A 21,121-nucleotide genomic window follows, 5' to 3' on the forward strand; every position below is an offset into this window, starting at 1 on the left:
CTCAGGGACTGACTTTGGGGCTCTTGTTCTTGTTTGAGTTAAGAGTTGGCAAAAGGGAGAGAGTGTCTTTCTGTCATTGTACAATTAAATCTGGCAGTCCTTAGCCTCTTTGGTTTCCCGTGCCTCAACTGAATTCAAAGGGAACTCTCCCCATGGGGCTTTTTCAAATTGGAAAGCAGGGGCAGCCTGGGAGATTGCAAAAGGATGTGAGATTTGTAACAAGAAGCAGCAGAAATGGCAGGCATAAGAAAGTAAGATCAACAAGTGGTAACCAGAGTGGTGCACACCATTCTATATTGGGTTGCATCAGAGCATTGTGAAATCAGTAGTTTTATTTTTAATTCATTTCTTAATCATTCCTGGCATGGAATTTCCCTTTTTCATAGGAACCGCCATTCTTCCTCCCCTTCTCCCCGCCTTTTCAGGTTTTCATTGAGCTATTCCAAACAGCCCTAGTATCTTGCTCCTGGTCAGTCTGCTTTCGCTTAGATCACATTAGAATATATATCCGTGGCTGGGGCAAAATAAATTGCAATGTGCAATTCAGACTTCAGACTTCCTTATGTTGAACTGTGTTTGCCATTTGAATGCCCATCCTTTCATTATGTTCTTCGCTATCACAACAGCTTGCTGTAGTAGGCTTTTATTTCAGTTTTATTTATGAGGAATAGAGCTATTAATTTGACAAAATCACAGTGAGTTGCTTCATTAGCAAATTGAGATTAATTAAAAAAATGAGACAAAATGATAATTAAAAATGAGACGCTTTGAAATTGAGTAGATCTGGGTGTGGACCTTTGATTAATTTTTAGTTTGCTTGTCCTGTGCAATAAGAAATGGGTGAATCAGCTTGGCTAACTAAACCAAGCTGGTCTTGTTTTGGCCAAACTGTCAATTGTCTGAGATCAAGTGTGTAATTGTATGCTTCTGTCTTATTTGGATGTCAACTAATTTGCTTGAAAATTTCCCCTACTGACATCAGTGCCACAGAATGGGCTTATACACTGTGTCTCATTCACTGAGTATTTTTTCTTTTTTAAAAATTGTACCTATATTGCTTAGAATTCATGTGATATAAAATGCTTTGTACCTCTGAGAAAATGGTTTGGTGAAGCGGACAGTATCGGTAACCAGGTAGCCATGTTTTTCTTTCTTTCTTTCTTTTTCCTATTTATTCACAGGATTTAATCTGAACCAAAATTTCCTCCCTGGAATTTGATTCGGTGCCAGATTTCAATCTTGGAAATATTTATCACGGAGAGTTACTGTGAGTATGAACAATTTCCCCTGGCCATTCAGAAGCATCAGCCTTTGTGTCGTCTGAGAAGAAGGCATTCAAGTTCAGGAGTCGTGCCATTTGCATTTATGCTTTACCTTTTGGAATTTCAGGCAGTGTTCAGTACTTAACAGTTACTGTTTCCCCATGCTTTTCATTTGGATGACAGACTCATCCATATTATACTGAACAACAACTGTGTGTGTATCTCCTTTACTAGGTCTTTCAGCTCACCTGTTAGCTCTATATCAGTTTAGTATCTCCCTAATGGAAAGTAAGCAATTGTGAATGGGAAGTTAACTCTTGATTTGTTATTCAGAGGGTTGATAGTAATAGAGATGACCATATAAAGCACTACTAAATAGGTATTGCAAAGCTGAAAATCTAAAATGTGACATTGGAGGATGGAATTAGAAAAATCTCATTGATGATTGCCTAACCACTACCTGCCTGTTAAATTACCTTAGATGACTATCTTTTTTTCTTTCTTTTAGTTATGTATTTAATTCATAAACATCCAGAAGCTGCCTTTAGGGGGGCCCTATGGGGCATTCTTCATAGGCAAATGAATTGGTCAGTGGGGAAGGGATGGCATTATATTGAGTCAGTTCCATGCAAGCAAGTTGTGGTCTGTGTATCCACTGAGATTGTTGACAGGAAAAGCAATATGTTCCATACACATTGAGGAATTCCATGCAGGCAGATGAGTTAAGTGACAGAATTTAGGGAGTGTGGAATCCCTTCTCTGCATCCAACCAGCTGATGGAGATGGGAAAGCAACTAATCCACATTTAGCCTAGAATTCATTGTCCTTATTTTAACAGTCAGCTTTTGTGGCCTGGCATTTATTGATTAATTTATTAGATTTATGGCCCTACCTTTTCTCCAGGAGCATAAGACAGTTTACATGGGGCTGTCCTTTCACTTTATTCCACAAAAATAATCCTGTGAAATAGATGATACTGAGGGTATGACTGCCCTAAAGTTACCCAGTGGATTTCACTTCAATCTCCTGAGTTCCTGTCCAAATAGCAATTACCACACTACTGTACACTGTTTCCCTCTGTGGATTTGTTTACAGGCTGCCTTGTGGATATTGCCATTTTCCTGATTTGGAATTAGTAGAAACATATAGGAAGAAAGGAATGAAAATAACAGTGATGATATATTCTTTCACAAATATCTGGTGTGTAATACTGGTGGTAGAAATTGCATACTTTCATTTTTGGAGTTAATTTGTCTATTCAAAAGCTATTAAAATCCACTGATAATCTCTGAGTAGCTCAAATGGATTTGTTTTTCGTTGTCTGAGAAGCATGAATAACAGTGTTTCGTAAACTATCAAAAATAGGATTCTCTATAATTTTATGTTTCTGGAAATGGCTTAGAGTCATGGATGAAGTTAGCAATCATCTCATAATGTAAGTTGAAAAACAGACAAAAAATAGACTGCTTCCAATTCAAGTTTTAGGTTCTTTGATTTGTATTGGAAGAGAAATACAAGCAGAGTCATATATAACTTCTGTCTTATATACTGTCTGCGACTAAATAGAATGATTCTAAATATAAATGTTTCTATTTTGCCAATAGTAATCTAGCTTCTAAAGAAAGAAAACTTACAAAAGTGGCTTGGGTTTAGAAATATGTACATTCAAGTTAACCAGATGTAGGTATAAATCTTTGACCATCATTTTTGGTAGCTTGAAAACATTTGCAACAACATGCCTCAACATGCAGACAAAGGTTGATAATTCGTAAACATAACCAGCCCCTTTCCTTGGATTTTTAAAAAAAGTATTTTTATTGGGGGAAAGCAAATTCTGGAACTTTTTCAGAGGATATAAAAATAGACTGACTGACTGAGTTTTCACAGAACAATGAACAATCAACTAGTCAACCACATTTAGTTTATTGTTAGTGTCCTTCTCCTGATTTGAAACTTTAAATACATTGGGTTTGTTCAGACCTCTCCTTAGAGCAAGGGATGTAGAAGAAAGCTTGAGGAAAGGTTACTTAAATTAAGATAATATGAGAAGAAAGAAAATAATTCTTCACTTATTGACATTTGCTGAACTTCTGCAAGTAAGGGAGCGAGACACATACAGTCATTCTCTGGAGTGTCTGGTTGATATAACAGTATGGCTGAAGAAATATTATCTAGCTTTCCAGCTACCTAATCCAGTTTGTCAGTCAAGGTACTTTCTTTGAGACTTGACAGTTATGCTGGAAATAGCAATGAAATTCTAGGCCCCAAAAGAGTAAGGACAAATATGAATTTTGAACGTTGAGCAAGCTGAGAGAATACAAAGGATATTGAATCTAGGTGCTTGGTTTTCCATTCATACCTGAAAATTCTTCTGTATGATGTATCTTTAGCAAGGTTAGCTTGGCACTGTTAATTCCAAGGACAGGGAAATATTTTCATTATTTGAAAATGTGTAATATACACCCTCACAAAATGGCTGCCATGGTGGCACTTCCTGTTTTCAACATGGCTGCCCATGGATTGCTGGTAAATTGATGAGTTTGATCACCTTCACCTTCTTCCACCTTCCTAGCGTACTTTCTACCATTTTTGTTTATCTTTGCCTTTTGGGGGTGGTTGCGTGGACATACTTTAGATACAATACTATTGCTTTTGTGTTTTCTAAAAATGCATCTGGGACTTAGAGGCATTTTTGTAAATAAACCTGGTGCTAAAGCTGGTGCTTTGTTTTGCAGCATACCAGCTGCCCATTATTATTATTATTTAATTAAAAGAACTAAAGAAAAGAAAATGGAACAGTGAACTTAGCTGGTCTCAAAGAAAGTATCTGTTGGCATATTGGTGTAAGTGGGCAGCATGCAACCATTTTGTATTTATTCAGAGTGTCATTGGAATTTTAGCATTGCTAGCAAAACTCTTTCTGATGGCATTATGTGACCTACAAAGCCAAATATATTTTGCCAGGTGTATATGGCAACTCATAAGAGTATTGAGAAGATTCATTTTATTTTTTTCTAACAGGCAAGGACAGAGAGAAGGAAAAAGGCCAACAATGACTTAAGTATCTTTGGCTTGGTATGGTACAAATGGTACAGGCCTTAATGATACCAAGGCTTGGCTTTGAAGGTGACTCATTAGCTAATCTGACTTGGCAGAAAATAATCCCTTTCAATTAGTTTTCCTTTTGCTGATTCAGTATGATGTAAATTGTACTGAATGTTTCATAGAATGTTTTCAATAAGGTATGGATCCAGGAGGTGGCATAACTTTCCTTGCTGGAGGGGGTAATGTCATCCACCTTGAAAGTTAGGATGCTGAACCCCCTCCTCAAAAAACATTTCTGGACCCAGCCATTCTAGAACTGTCGGCCAGTCTTCAACTTGACATTTGTGGTAATGCTGTTGAGAAGGTGGTTCAATTCCAACTACAGAGGATCCTGGATGAGATGTATTATCTGGATCCCTTTCAGTCAGGATTTAGGGCACGGGACTGAGACTGCATTGGCTGCTCTTGTGGATGACCTTTGATGGGTACCAGGAAGTGTTGAAGATTAGATGCATACCTTAGTCATCTCTTAGTAAGATTGCTGCAATTTAGTCTAGTAGGTCTGCCCTTGAGGATGACCTAGAAGCTGCAGTTGGGAGAGAATGCAGCTATTTACCTGCTGAACGGTGCTGGTCAGTTCAATAAAATAACATCTGTTCTATGAGAGCTACACTAGTTGCTGATAGGATTCTGGGCCTGGTTCAGGCTGCTAGTTGCTAACCTATAAAGCCTTTTACAGCTTGGACCCTTGCTACATCTGTCTTCTCCAGCTAGAATCTGCCTACTCTGCATGGTCTGGCCAGGAGGGGATGCCAAGTAACCCCCCCCCCCCCCCCGAACGATCAGAGGAGTGGTAACCTGGATAAATGGCATTCTTGTTGGCGATCTCCTCAGCTTGCTCTCTGAGATCAGGTCGGCTCCCACCATTTGATCACTTAAGAAGCAATTGAAGATCTTCATTTTCTGCAGCAGTTTTAGGGAGTTAGTTTGGAAGACTTTACTAGGTTTTTTTAAAAAAAGTATTTTGGATTAAATTGATGCTTTTACTATTGTTACCTAGAGTCACTTGTGTAGGTGGCTTACAGATAGTTGCAAATAAATAAATATAATGTGCATAGTACTCTTTTAATAGTACTGGATATGTTTGCAGTATTAAGTGTCACTCCAACAACTGGTTATAGTTAAAAGTTTAAAAGCCAATGCCTTGCCTAGCACTTTGTATACGGGATATGTTGATATATTGTCTACTGGCAAGCTAATGATCACATTTGCACTAGATTATTGTTGTTATTTTGGGGTAGTGGAGATGATGAGACAATCAGCCTAATAACTTAAGAAATTCTTAAGCGTTTGGCAAAATAGCCCTGTATTCATCAAGAGAACATGTACAGTGGTGTTCTGGCCCTTTATTTCAGTCATCAGCTTTCTTGTCTTGCTGGGGAAGATCTACCCTGAGAGTATAACTCTATTTACCTTTTGAGAAACCCCGAAAAGGATTTCTTGTGAGCGTGGTTCTGTGAGAAGAGTTAAACTGGAAGCCTGAAACCCCAAATGATGGATGAATTTCACGTATACAATATGCTTGTAGTTTGGGCAGCTTTTGTGAAGGGGCGGGGGTAGGTGGGGAGAGCATTGTCATAAGAATTTGCCAAACCCTAACCAGTGCAGTTTATTTAATTAAAGCCCATATTGTTTTGATGAATAGTAGGCAAGAGATAAAATGTGTGTTGCATCGTCCACTGGAACTCTTGGACAAACTTTAAACTGATTGAAAAATTTCTGGAAAAGTCTGGAAAATTATTTCTAATTATGCAAGCAGAACACATACCCTGGCTTTATACAGGATTGTTGACTAATCTCTCAAAACTGGTGTTCCATTTTTCACCACTTTCACACTTGGTTAACCCTCGGACATCCAGAAGTTCCCTAAAACAGGCCATGATGAAAGTGGAGAAGATACCTGTGTCTTTTTCTTCATTTGCTCACACTTTGTTTAATCCTGCTTTTCGATCATGGAGTTTGATTCAGTATTCTTTGTGTATTTAGTAAGCCCACCTGCCTTTTGTTTACTTGTAGTAAATAGAATGGTTATGAATCCTGCATTCTCACAGTCAAAGAAATCATATGCATATGCTCTCCCCCCCCCCCCCCCATGCTTTGGAAGGTTAACGGGTGTCGGTATCAAGGAAAGAGAACTTGCGAAGAATGCTTGGTAGCTGATTGAGAACACGTTGTTTGTAATTGGGACTGCACATGTTAAGAGTAAAGGCCAAGCGGTGCTTTGTAGACATTGAAATGCAATTAAACATCCATGGTTGAAACGCTGATACGAATTGTAGACCGCACGCACACTCTCACAGTAATAAGACTGGCTAGAATGAAAGCATATCTGCATTCTGTTAGCATCGCTCAGAATTGGGCCATATGCAGAGACTTGTAAGGATCTCTGTTTGTAGGGTTTTCCTTTTCCTTTTGTTCTTTCATAGACTTCCTGGGAAGCATCCCGTACAATATTCCAGATGTCGGTATTGCTCCAAATGTGGATTATTTTGTAGAATATGGAGAGAGGCAATGTAATGTCTTCTGTAATTGTATTCTTTTGTGCCCCTCTTTCCTTTCATGGTTGTTGTTCTGGGATTGAATCACTTATGGATGTAAAGTATATAGTAGGTGGACTGGTCATTATTATACCAATTTTGATTCCTAATTCTAGAGAACAGTTGGGAACTTACTGTTTCTGCCCATCCAATATATATTTTTTAAATTGTTCTTCATTTGGAAGCCAGACCCTTTTTTGGACAAAAAGAAAAAGGCTGAGATTTAACTCCTAAACTTTATCATATATGAATGGAACCAAAGCATTAAACACTCTTCTTAAATCAGATTCTAGTTCATGTCAGTTAAAATTTGGCCAGATTGAGAAGTCTTGCTAAGCACTTCTGGAAATCTTGCAAGGAAAGCATGATGGAGTTATAACTATCTCTTGTCCTTTGCACATGATGGCACAAATGAATTGTTCTTTTTCAGTTTCACATTTCTTTCAGTCTTATGCAATGCATTTACGTATATTTTCAAAATACAGAGTTTTTTGTATGCTTTGTTTAATTGGAAAATTGGGTAATATAATTTAGGTAAGGGTAAAATTATTGAAAGATCTTTACTGATTTATTTATGCACATTGGTTCTGGGAATGTGATTTAGGTTTTCATGAAAATGCAACCCAAGTGAAGCATAAACTTCCAAGACCTACTAGAAGCCTTTTATATTCTGTGACCAACAAGATGCTGGTATCTAGCTGACCTTGGTTAATCTGAATATGTTAAGTAGGGTCAGATCTGATCGGGAGTTAGAGGAGAAACCACTAGGGAGTCCCAGGGATGTGGGGTATATTGGGAATTGAAAATGTATCCTGGAAGAATTTTGCAATTTTGTAAGAACACTACACATATGTGTCTCTGAAGTAATTAGGAGTATCTTCCTCCTGGGCCTGTTTTTCAAGAAATATTAACAGCATCCCATACAGCAGTTATCATTAGCACTGCATTATGAGATTCCAGGCACCAGGATGGCAGTAGGCACCAAAAAAGGTTAGAGTGGCAACTTCAGTAAGTGTTCTGTCTGTTCATGGCTGGCTGGGGAATTCTGGGAGTTGAAGTCCACATATCTTAAAGGCTCTGAGATTGAGATTGATCTAGACAGTGCTGAAGAGAATGTGCTTCGGATTCCATCTGTAAATGTACTTCAGGACATGTAGGAATAAGGACATTGTGTCCATTTGCAGTGTCTTAAAGAAGCAACAACTTTTTCTGGGATTCTTTTGCACAGCCCTAATGCTGAAGTTTTTGATGTTGAAAGGCCCTTGTAAATCCCATTGTAAATAATCTTTAGAACTTGTTAATGTTGAAAGATTTTTATTAATGAATGAAAACAGGACTGGGAATAGGAGTGTGCACACACACTCACACATACAGATAAATATATGTGACATTGCTGGGCACAACAGTATACATTTTAATTGTATAATTTATTTTAAACATAAAATATGCATGTGTTTAAGCATTCCTCATATAAAATAAAATTATACAAAGATATTTTATAGTATTTGTATTTTATTAATATATAGTTAGGCTATTTTGCATTATTCATAAAAGGCAAAGCTACTGTTGAAAAATAAAAGCTGTTGCTGTTGCTGTTGATTTTTATTTAAACTGTGTGTTCTTTTAGTCTTGTTTTTGTTTTATTTTGGCTGCTAAACAGCAGCTTGAGAAATTAGATAAACTATCTTTCTGTCCATCTATTTACCTGTCATTGGACAGTTTGGTGTAGGTGCTGGATGAAAGATGTTACCCATATAATATGCAGAAGGTTCAGAGTTCTGTTAAGATGGCATGGCTTGGTCAAGCTGTTTGAGTAACTGAGATTTCTAGTTTCATAGACTTCATATCGCAAAACTCATCAAAGGGCTAATTATAGTGCTGTGTGTTCCAATGATTAATGAAGTATCATGCAGCAACATTTAGCGTAGAGGAAGAAAATGGGACCTAATTCCAGATATGTAAGTTCTAAATGGTTATTAACTGGATGAACAGTGTTTTAATCCATTCACTAGTTCTTGGAAAGCTCTTTGATCAGCTGGCATCTTGCCTCATCTTTGCAGGACTCTTAACCTAATTAGTTGAATAATGCAGCATAAGCTGTAGGTTTATGTGTTCACGATATCCCAGAACTTTTTGTACTAGTTGCAACATTACTTCAAAGGAGATTATATTTTAGCCCTATGGACATACTTTCAGGGCTTTTTTCCCAAGACCCTGTTATCCCAGAAAACTTTTTTTTTTTAATGTATTTACTCATAAGGTAAGTGTTTTATGAATTTACTCATAATTTAAGAAAAACTTTTGGAATTATATTAAAGAGAAGGAATCAGCACAATGGAACTACCAAACTTCTTTGTTATTACAGAAGAAGGAAACGTTGAAAAGTCCCACTGATAAATAATTTTTAATGGATGAGAGACTGGCATTCTCAGTTTCAGCCAGTTAGATTTGGTGATAGTTATCCAGTCTTTGGTTAACCAGTAGTTAGGCTTTTCCAATATACTCCATATGAATGTCAGCATAGTCTTGGAGAGTGTCCAGAAGTTTCAGTGGGTACAAAATCTGTAAGTAGCTAACTGGTGTATACCTGGGTCATATTCTACCCATGTTGAAGGATCTGAGGTAGGTATAGTAGCTTTCTAGGCAAAATTAAAGTGTTGGCTTACTGAGAGAGGATGTTTTTCAGGTAATTAGGCCCTAAGCCATTTCAGCTTTTAAACAGCCTACCTGTCATTTGAAGACTGCCTTTTTCTGTCTGTCTTTTTGGGAATGAACCTGCCTGGGCACTAAGGTTTTAAAGTGTGTGTTTGTGTGTGAATACAACTGTTAGCTGCCCTTAATGCACTTAGATTGGAAAGGTGGCTTATTAAATTGCAATAATAACCTTTCTTTGTGTGAACAGTTGACATATGGATCTAATAAAGGAATGGTAGGAATTCAGTTTTCTGTTCTAGATTTTGGTTCTGATTAGTGAATAATGATGATCTTTTATCATCATTGGCTCTTTACTTCACATTTGATCTTCATGTTTTAGTAGTTAGTGCTTGATTCTCATGGACCTGAGAATTACCTTTGCATGTGATTTGTTGGCAGATTTTCACTGTTACAATATGTAATAGAAGCTAAAATGTTACATAAATTGGATTGCACCAAAATGTATGATCACACTGGTAGGCTAGCATTGAGTAATAGAACAAATTTCTCACATATTCCTGAACATGTCAAAATCTGGGTTGATTCCCTATCCCACCCCATGTTTGGGACATACTGTATTTGGAAGATGTAGAGAGTGGAAGGTTAATTTTGTGAGTAGAAACTCACTTGTGTAACTTTGGGTATAATTCTGTAACTTTTTTCTTAGAAAATACAGTAAAACCTTGGTTTGTGAGCATAATTCGTTCCAGAAACATGCTTGTAATCCAAAGCACTTGTATATCAAAGCGATCACCCACAATCCCGCAGCAAGAGAGAGAACCACCATTGGCTCAGTTGTGATCATGTGACGTTCGGCGTCACGTACTACTCGTATTGCTAGACATCTCTCATTTATCAAGTTAAAATTTATTAGAAATGTTTGCTCGTCTTGCGGAACACTCGCAGAACAAGTTACTCGCAATCCAAGGTTTTACTGTACAAATTAAGTAGAGTACATGTGTTGTTTGCATTGATTTAATAGCATGATATGTTGAGCACTTCAGTGTATTACAATTCCACCTGCATGAATTCTCTATTCTTACATATGTGGCAGAGATTCTGCTTTGCCTTATCACAGAGAGATCCGGTGATGTTTTCTGTGCTATAGCCTGTTTTGTGAAAAACCCTCCCTGGTAAAGCTTATTGATGCCATCAGTTGTTAATTATTTGGATGTTGATTAAAATAGTCCCAATAGAAACAGAACTTATCTTTTTTTTTTTTTAATGGCTTCTCAGTTAACCTCTAGATTTTTTATCAGATTAAAACCAACAAACCAACAAACCAAAAACTCTCAAAACATTTGCATCTTTTCCTGGGATTGTGCAAGCCACCTTCTATAGTTGCCAAGCAATTCAGCAAAAGGATATGCTCGGTTTCAGGAGTTGCAGACAGGTGCCACATGGCTGTGCTTTGAAGGACATTGCACAGCCCTATTAAGTATGTTTCTTGGATTATTCTAGCTTAAGGTCATGAATGAGAATGATCTATTGAAATTACTAGGAGGTCTTCAGGAACAATATATGATAATAACTAGTTCTGAATTACAGGTTCAAAAAATACATGTACATACACAAACACACACAGACCCACACAATCCTAACAGCAACAGATTTTTTTTTCACAAATTACAGTTTGGCCATTTGGGAAGCATTCTTTGTAAATAGATGGATTGTCACTAACGTATGATGTGCACTGACAACAGAATATTCTTACTAACTTTCACACTATGTCAGTAATGGTGACAAATTTAGATGGCCTATGGGGAAAAAGAAAACATAAATTTGTGGTGGATGATTCTGTCAATGCAGTTAGGCATAATAAATTAATAGACTCTTCACATGCACAAGCTGTTAGCCTCTGATGAGCTGAGCCTGGGTGCCAGCTAGTGTCCATAGAAACAACATCCCCATCTCCTGGGGAAAAGCCTGCTTCTAGGTTTCCCAGGAGTATCTTTTTGGCCAGTGTTGGAAACTGGAGTCTGGATGAAATGGAGTCTTCGAATAGTAAGCCAGAATTTCTGTCTTATCCCAGCTTACTGCAAGCAGACGGTGGCTGATTCAGCCAGCTCATTTTTTCCTTTCCCTCCTCCTCTTCATTCAAGTGAGAAAACATCACAGGAGGAGAAACCTGTGTATGACATCCAAACTTGGACTCCTGTCTGCTGCTTGCCAACAAGCTGAGATTTGTAAGCCATGAATAAACTCTGCTTTTTTTTTTTTTTTTGTCTCTTCCTCCTCCCTGTTTTATGAGTCTGACATATTTGGGAGAAAGGAACTGGTTGCCCAAGTTTGGATGATACACAAAGCTTTCCATTCTGGTTTGTGTTTCCCACTTGAATGAAGGGAGAGACTAAACAAAGCTGCCTGCGTGAATGTTCAGTATACCAAGAGGTTTAGCATTATGTGCTAATGAGGCCTCAGTCTGATCCAGCAGTCTGACATCTATCATGTACTACAAACTGATATTATATTTTAAGCATTAACTGAGAGTGAGTACACAATTTACATGAATCCTTTGAATTAACCCTTTTCTTTATTTCAACGAATCTTAGTACTTGCTCTGAGCCAAATGCATGTTCTTCTGTTGCCCTCACTGCTGTCAACAGCCCTAAATCTTTTATATTCTCCTACATCAAATTTTATATCGCAAGGACCCACCTTATTGTTTGTATGGAACTATGTATACTGATGCCCTTGTAGAAAAATTGATTATTTCCATAGCACTTGAGAAATAACACAATTAAGCTGGATGTTTGTGGCCTCAAGGTTGTTCAGCCTCTTTTGCCCAAGAAAATTGGGAGCCGCTATTTCAGGTTGCAAAAGAGAAGAACATGTCCCTGTTTGGGAGGGTAATTGTTTGCTTGTTGCATGAGGGGAAACAGTGTTTGGAAGCTAGGGTTCTAGATGCTAGATGGAAAGAATTTTATGGTATACTATATCACTTTCTATTTCCCAGTCTCCATATTAGACCCTGCAGAACATCACTTCCTGGTCCGTGGTTTCATATTAGAGGTTCTTAAACTAATTAACGAACAAAGACATGGGAAACCCCAGCAGTGACCTAATACCATCTGAGTTGCTGAAGAGAAATGTCAATTGGTGGGGCCCTGTCTTAGCCTCCCTTTTTACTCACATCAATAATACATTTCAAAACTCAGGTGATTGGAACCAATCTATAACTGTTCCCATCCCTAAGAACAACAATAATACAAGCCCTTTATGCTACTGTCCAGGTAGTCTGTTAAGTGTGCTCAGAAAAATGTATGCCTATTTCTTGTATTTTAATTTATTGGATTGGACACACCAGGAGAAACACTTAGCTGATGGGAAAGCAGGATTTAGGGACGGCAAATCCACCCTGGATCAGGGTGTTTATATTACAATTCCTAATAGAAGAAGATATGTGTGGGCAGTACCACCCCTTATATGTTGTCTTCATTGACTTATAATCTTCCTTCATTTCTGTTCCAGAGGCAGAGTCTGGTGGAAGCTGTCCCACAGATCAATGGAGTAGTGGCTACTTCTTCTAATTAGATGCCATAGGAAAATAGAATTACCCCAGTTCAGTGTTTCTCAACCTTAGCAATTTTAAGCTACGCAGACTTCGGCTCCCAGAATTCCCCAGCCAGCCATCCTTAAAGTTGCTAAGGTGAGAAACACTGCCCTAGTTAAATGTGATAGAGCTGGCTACCTTACTGCAAACATTCCAGTCTGTTGAGTGAACAGGATGGTATTCTGGTTCCCTATATTTAATATCTAGATGAACTCAGTGGTTTCTGCCCTAACCAAAGAGGAATTCCACCCTCCTGAACTTAGCAGTAGGCATTTGGGAGCACTGCCGTATGATACAGTAATTCTTTGCTTACAACAGGTGGGGCTCAGGAGAAGTCTGTGGGCCTTAGTGGAATTCTCTAAGGAGAAAGGATTTAAAATCAATTGCTCCAAACAAAATTATGTTTTCCCAGGAAGACCTAGTTGCCACAAACATCAATGGCAAATTCAAAAGAACAAAATCAATCAGGTCCCTGCCTTTAAATACCCTGGTGCAATTTTTTGAGACTCGAGAATTTGGCAGGAAAAAAATAAGAGCCATCTCTGCCAAAGTTAAAAACAGTTCCCCTTTTAGAATCTTTTTTATTCTAAAAGGGGAAGGGTGCATGCTTGCTGCCATCAAGTTATTTAAAGCTCAAACTATATATCAAATATATGGTGACATGTATGCCCTATAATGATTAAAAGCCCTTAGACATTGTCCTATCTAGGTTTTTATGAGCACTTTTCTGGATCCCATGATGCATCTCAAATGCTTTAATTTGCACAGAAAGTGGTATGAACCCCTTGGAGGCCAGAGTCTACATTAGTCAGTTCTCCTACTGGTTTAAACTCTTGTTTTCCACTGATCACTGGCCCCACTGATTCTCTTTGATGGTTTTTCATCAAGGTGGAAAGTAAAAATGCTAGCTGACTGCAGCCTCTATTGCGGCTTCTCTCCCTACTCTCTGCTGTCCCTAGGTTTACAGAGAGCTAAAGCCAAAATCTGTGAAAGAGTTATTGACATTGTATGGTATTTGGGTACTATAACTAACTGACAGTGGTGAGTTTCAGCTTGGAAACCTTTTATACCCGCCATCTTGTTTTCCCAATACATTGTAGGACTTTTTCTTTGGCTCATTTCAGCGTGGCACAGGGTGAGCGGTACAGATGGATTTCATTCACCGAGAGGTGCTGTCCTTGTGGTTTGAATGAACCTGAGACCCTAACTCATGCATTTTTCCATTGCCTTTTTACAGTAATTTATGTGCAGGCATACCTTAACCCACCTCTTAACAAAAACCAAATATATTAAGAAGGAATGCCAGTAGGTTTCCTACTCTCAGATTGGATCCCTCCAATGACCAAAAAGAGTTGCTAAATTCTTATCTGGAGCAATTTCTATAAGAAGGCATAAGAAATCCTAATCTTGGAATGGTGATATTATCAAGTTTTCTGTTTTCTTTACTTTATGCTATCTCTGTTTTATACTTTATCTTATTTAATCCTTTTTTTTTTTTAGCCTTAGTTCTGTAGGCCATATATGACTAATACACTGCTTTTGTTGTATTTAGTTGATGCTTCTGTGTTTTTATCTTGCAGATAATTAATTATAGTAAGATTTATTTATTTATTTATTTTGCAGAGATTATGAAAGGAATGAAACATGGTGATGAAAGAGTTTCCCAAATTGCATTACAAATATATTAATATGCGAAATCCTTTGATACCCAATTATGGATTGATAACCTGAGTATTTAATTAATTTGCATCTATATAGATAATATTAATAAATTTTGATGCAACATGTGTATGTGTGGAATTGTGTATGTCTGGAAAGAAGGAATGTATTTCAGATCAGTTTCATTTGTAGTGATATTACACTGCACCACCATCCAAAAAATGTTTGTATTAATTAATCTGTTCTAATAGATATGTACAGAGGGATTATGAGTATTTACAATGGACTTCTGGAATTTGACTTTTGAGAAGGAAGTATCTTCTGAATTGTGATCTTGCTCATGTGTAGCAAAAGTCATGTAATCTGGAAATCCATAATGAGCAAGAATTAACTCAAGTGGAGAAGGAAGGAGTGCATTTATCAATTAGACAGCTGGAATAATGGTGCTTTTTCTTCTTTTAATATCATTAATGTGCTCTAAATAGCTTCCATTGATCTATGTGAATTAGGCAGATGAGTGAAACTTTTGGCTACTGATATCTGTAGTTTTTATGGAACTCCATCTTGGCAGTTTAATTTAGGGAAGGAGCTCTTGGCTTGGTTTACCTGTATGGTAGATGTCATGATAGAATGCAGAGGAAGGAACATGCTACACATTTCCAGATGGGAGATACCATTTCCAAATGCTCCTGTATATAGTGCAGGTAGTCCTCGGGTTAAGATTGCCTGGTTTACAGATGACCCATAGTTAAGAAGAGAACCTATTGTAGCAAAATTTGAGTTAAATACACAATGATTCGAGTTAATTACACCATACTACTTATACAGTATTATACAATAATACTGTTCTGGCTTACATACAAATTTGACTTAAGGGCAGACCTTGGGAACGGAACTTGTTCTTAAACTGGGGACTATCCATACTTCTTTGCATAGGTAAGTAAATAAAACAATACTATGAAAAAAACGTTGTTGTTGTTCAGTCGTTAAGTCGTGTCCGACTCTTCGTGACCCCATGAACCATATTGCGCCAGGCCTTCCTGTCCTTCACTGCCTCCCTGAGTTTGCTCAGTTTCATGCTCATTGCTTCAGTGATGCTATCTAACCATCTCATCCTCTGCCGTCCTCTTCTCCTTTTGCCTTCAATCTTTCCCAGCATCAGGGTCTTTTCCAAAGACTCCTCTCTTCGCATTAGGTGACCAAAGTATCTGAGCTTGAGCTTCATTATCAATCCTTCCAATGAGTAATCAGGGTTGATTTCCTTTAAGATTGACTGGTTTGACCTCCTAGCAGTCCAGGGGACTCTTAAGAGTCTTCTCTAGCACCACAGTTCAAAGGCATCAATTCTTCGGCGCTCAGCCTTCTTTATGGTCCAGCTCTCACAGCCATACATTACTACTGGAGAAAAAAATATAGGGGTAATAAAATTCTGCATCTTGTTTTTCTAAAATCAATTTATTAGTGTTTTCATTGTGCTTTTATCTGAAAGTTTACACTGCCCTAAATATTATTTCAATATTTTATCTGTTTAGTAAGCTGCCCAGATAATTTGCATTATGGGGGAAATTATGTAAAATAGCAAATATTGTAATAAATAAATACATAGAGTGTTTAGGATTTGGAAGTTTTAGGGACCCTCTTGCATTATTTCCGGCTTTCTGGCCTTTTGAGCTTTCTTATCTTCATTGTAACTACATACACATCTTTCTAGCTTTTTTGTGGTTGTTGCAAAATGTGTAATTGTGTCAGTACCGTTTTCTGATCCCTTCATGCCCTACAAAAAACTGCAAGGTCTCTGTGTAAATGCAGGCAGTTTCATGACTTTCAGAGCAATGGTTTTGTATTTTCAGTGCTGAAACATTAGTTTAATAAGGGAGGAGAGGTGGTGATGAAATGCAACGGTTTATTTTCAGGATCAGCATTTTTCTCTGATTATTTCAGCCTCCATTACCAGAAGGCATTTACAAAGTGGGCAGTGATAGGGTTCAGTCCTGCCCAAATGAAAGACAATGAGAGTTTTGCCACTGATAGTATCAGTTGGTGTTCATTATACCAGAAGTATATGAGTCACTGTAGTTCCATTACTGATTTTTATCGACGTGGGAATGCAGAAAACAGTACTAATCATTCTCCAGCGTTGCTTTCATGAAAATCTCAGTTTGACCACTAAATTGTATAGCTAGCATATATAAACAAACAAGCGGACTTTGCCGGCAAAACAAAACCAAATCTTCTTCTTCTTTGGGTTAGTAAAATGATGAAAAGATACTAACTTTTTGTGGCCTTCAGCCAACTCAAGCTTAGTATGGCCAAAAAAAAAAAGGGGGGGGAGGGAGGAATCCTACTCATTTTTAACAGTCATTTCTAAATGGAAAGGTGAAGGTTCAGTTTTATTTCATTTTGGAATTCCCTAGTGTGTTAAAGGTACATTTTATAGGAGATTTAACATGTTTATTTATTAATTACATTTATATCCCACTGCAATCCAATTAAGGACAGTCAGTAGTTCACAGATATACACAATTAAAACAGCCATGGTAAAAATAATTTAAAAATAGAATAAAACATAGTAGAAAAACAACAATAATGGTAACAAACAACATTGTTGAATGTTCTGCAATACAGCTTTATTTTAAATTGTTTGTGTAAAACAGGGAGGGGGCCAATCTAATTTAAACTGGGATGACATACCAAAGGTCTGGTGCTCCTGGAAGTAGAGAACCAGCGGTTGCTTCTCTGGAATGATTGTTTAGCTGAAGAATGCAGTCCCAAAAGTAACCTGGTGCCAAACCATAGGGCTTTATAGATTTAAACCAGCACTTCAGATTGTACCCAAAAACTTATTGTTAGCCAGTGTAAGGCCCATAGCACTTACATAATATGCTTATAACACTGGGTATTAATGAGCACATCGGCCACAACTTTCTAAACCTTTCACAATTTCCAAGTGGTTTTTAAAGGCAGCCCTAAATACAGTGCATTACAGTTGTCTAAACGGGTAGTGATAAGGACATGAGCCATGGTATCAATGCTTTCCTGCAAGATTCTGTTACCATAAGCCTATAATAAAAGTAGTTTTAGTATTCATGACTTTGGTGTCCAAGTCTGGTCTACCTTGAAGGTCTGACATCAGTCTTGCAAGTCTGAAAGTGCCTCCTCCTTCTCTACCTTTATCCTCAAGTCAGATGTTTTCTCAGACTACATTCCTGCTTTGGACTCAGATTTCTCTTATCTGACCATTACCTTGGCTGCAGCTCTTCTTCTTCTTCCTCAAGGTTATTCTCACAGCTCATTACAATGTGTTGGGTCTGAGATTACTGGGACAAGCCCTTAGTTGCCATGGAAACCATGAACGTCTGGGCCTCTTCCCTTCCCAGCACAGGATTGGTTCCAGTAGGAATGCCCAGCTTGCCCCTATGGCCCAACTTAACACATAGGTGTTCACACTCCACTCCCTCAGGAACAGTGACCCTGATCAAGTATAAGGTCTCATGATAGATCAACACCACTCCTGCTCCCTGGCCCTGGTCTCACAGTAGGTGCAGGTCAGGACAGATTTCAGATAGGGTGACATCACTGCCCTTCCCTAGCCAAGTCTTACATATGGCAGATCTGCCTGTTCATCCACTACTAGGTCATGCGTGATTAAGGTCTTAGTACTATTACTAGTTTAGTAACTTTTGTAAGATTAATTTGCAGTTTGGATAGTTATTTGTGTCCCCCCCTTCCTTGTAGTTTCCTGATATATTGGGACTGTGTTACTCTTGGTCATTATTGACTAGGGTGAATTAATATTATAAATTGTATTAAGTGTCATCCAAGTGCTTAATTAATATATGAAAGAACTTTGCTCAATATAAATACTTGGGTGGCCTCTTACTGTTTTTTTTTTTTAAACTAAGGTTTATTAGGGCTTAGATTGGGGGGGGGGAGTGTTCCTCTACTGTAAAAGGATAGGTTGGGGACCATGCCAAAGACAACATTAGTTTTATGGTGGTTAAAGGGCCTTCAAGATGCAAAGCTGATTTTATGCCCATTTAGAACCATCAGGCACAGCCCAGCAAAGAAAAAAAAAAGTGATCTCATTCTCTTTTGGATGGTTGAAGTTTACATAGGAATACAGGGCTGCTTTATCCCCATAATTATCCTATACTTAACCAGTAGGCTTTTTCAGAGAGTCACCTATGGAGGTGTAATGGTTTGATTTTCTGCCCTGTGCCAGACAGCATATGACTGCTCCTTATATACAAATGGAGAACAAGACATGGAACGTGGAAGGGAAAGTGGTTTTTCCATCCTTGCATTATGTGGGTGTCCCGAAAGTAATAGAGCAGTCATTGAAATAAATATCAATCACCACCGTTGTTGTGGTCATTGATATCTTCTGCACAACATGGTTATTACATTTTTAAAATCATAATAAAGAAAAAATTCTGATGTACTGCCAAATTTTCACTGCTCTACAGCTTTCGAGACACCTTGTATGCTTGTTTACCTCTCTCTAAGGTGTTAATAGACTTTTATTCCATCCGAAACCAATCATTATGTTATGTCTGCAGTTCTCCCTGCAAGAGGGAGAAGAAATCATCTTCTTAGTCATCATTATTATGATAATAATTACAGCTATTTGTACGCCTCCTGCTTGAGTAACTCTAGGCGGCTTACAACGAACAAACACAAAACAAGAACCTCCATAAAATCAGTACAACTTACAATCTTAAAAAGTATGTTGCTTTTTAAGATGCGTTACCGAATAATGTTAAAGAGGGAAGAGGGATAATGAGCTTAACTGCTGTAAAGGGCGGAAGTTGCTTCTTTATCTTTTTTTCCTTTTCTTAACTCTATTGTTTTCTGCACTTTTTTCCTTTTCCTTTTTCTCTCTTTTCTTTATGTATTTCTGTATTTGTCTTTTATCTATGTAAAAACTCTCAATACTTTTTTTTTTTTTTTAAAGACGTGTTCAGTAATATGCTGGAGACATCAAATGGCTTTGCTCCTTAAAAAGGCTTTTACAGATCTCCAAATCTACACCAACATCTCTGTGAAAAAGTTGATTTGTTTTCTGAGCTCAGCATCTCTACAAGTCTGTGTAGTTCTAGTGGACAGCTTGAAGTAGTTAAAACTCCATTTGAAAAGAGTGAATGCACATAAGCACATTGCAAAGCCTTACACTTGACAGCTTACAGCACCATTGTCAGGACAAATGAAAAGAGAAAAAATAAGAACTGGCCTCCAATGAGGAAGGATCTTGCTATCTGTTTTTGTTAGGATAATACCCTATTCCTGACTTCTGTACCCTTACTATAACAAAATAACAGCGATTCCTGAAGATTTTTCTTCTGAAAAATGAATGAGCATAGCCTTTTACAAAATAGGGCATCTGCCTATAGAGGTTCATGCCTTTTTTGCAAGCTAATTGTCGCTCAGTGAAGATGGTTCACGTGAGAGGGGATGGGGAAAAACCATAATAATTAGACCACACCTTCTGAACAGAAAAAGAACATTCTCCTTTCGGGCAATGAGAAAAACATAATGGCTGCTCCCTTCTGCATAAAACAAGAACGGGTGGAACTTCAAACTGGGGGTCACTTTGGGGGAAAGATAGTGGTTTCCCTTTTTTGAAGCCATCTACCTGTGGTGGAGTGGGTACAGTCGGGCCCTTCAGATGATTTGGTTCCTCAACTCTGCTTGGTTTTCATTTTAGCTATAGTCCCCGGGTTAATAATGCCCGGGTTATAGACGCCCCATAGTTAATGGGGCCTATTGTAGCAAAATTTGAGTTAAATACACAGTGATTCGAGTTAAATACACAATGGTTCATTACACAATACTGCTTACACAGTATTATACAATAATACTGTTCCAGCTTACATACAAATTCAACTTAAGGACATACCTTGGGAATGGAACTCGTTCTTAAACTGGGGATTACTTGTAATATAAAAGGTGGAAGGGTTCTTCAGAAGCAGAGTAAGTCCTTATTTTGCAGCTTATATCCCTAAGATACCCCCTTTTCGCTTTCAGTGATATTTATTTTATTCTGCAGGATTGTCTTAAAACTGAGATGTCTGTGATAACCCAAAATTAGGCTTGTGGCTCCTGTTTGAAATGTGTTCTCTTAAAATCTGATTTATCCATTCCAGAAGCTGGGTATCTATCAGTTTACTTAGGTCTTTAGAGCATAACACTGATATAACTTACAGTTCTTGCTTAATTTAATGCAAATTAAAACAAGATTTATTTGATGGAGACATTATCTTAAAAAACAACTTAAGATTTCTGGTCCTTTTTTTAAAAAAAATCAGAAATAA

At 37.8% G+C, this 21,121-nt stretch overlaps 1 protein-coding gene across 6 annotated transcripts in view; it reads left to right on the forward strand.

Moving 5' to 3' along the window:
• Positions 1-21,121, forward strand: part of TRPS1 (transcriptional repressor GATA binding 1) — a 266,383-nt gene that overhangs the window by 39,746 nt on the left and 205,516 nt on the right. For 4 of the 6 annotated variants that reach the window (XM_007426703.4, XM_088149034.1, XM_088149035.1 and 1 more), the window contains exon 2: positions 1,182-1,267. The exons of the other annotated variants lie outside the window; for them this stretch is intronic. The gene's annotated coding sequence lies outside the window, so the exon portion shown is untranslated. The remainder of the gene's footprint in view (positions 1-1,181; positions 1,268-21,121) is intronic. 6 annotated transcript variants of the gene reach the window in all.

The sequence above is a fragment of the Python bivittatus genome, unplaced genomic scaffold, assembly GCF_059951505.1.
Source record: "Python bivittatus isolate LINGU-HERP-01145 unplaced genomic scaffold, Pbiv_v1 ctg000590_np1212, whole genome shotgun sequence".
NCBI lineage: Eukaryota > Metazoa > Chordata > Lepidosauria > Squamata > Pythonidae > Python > Python bivittatus.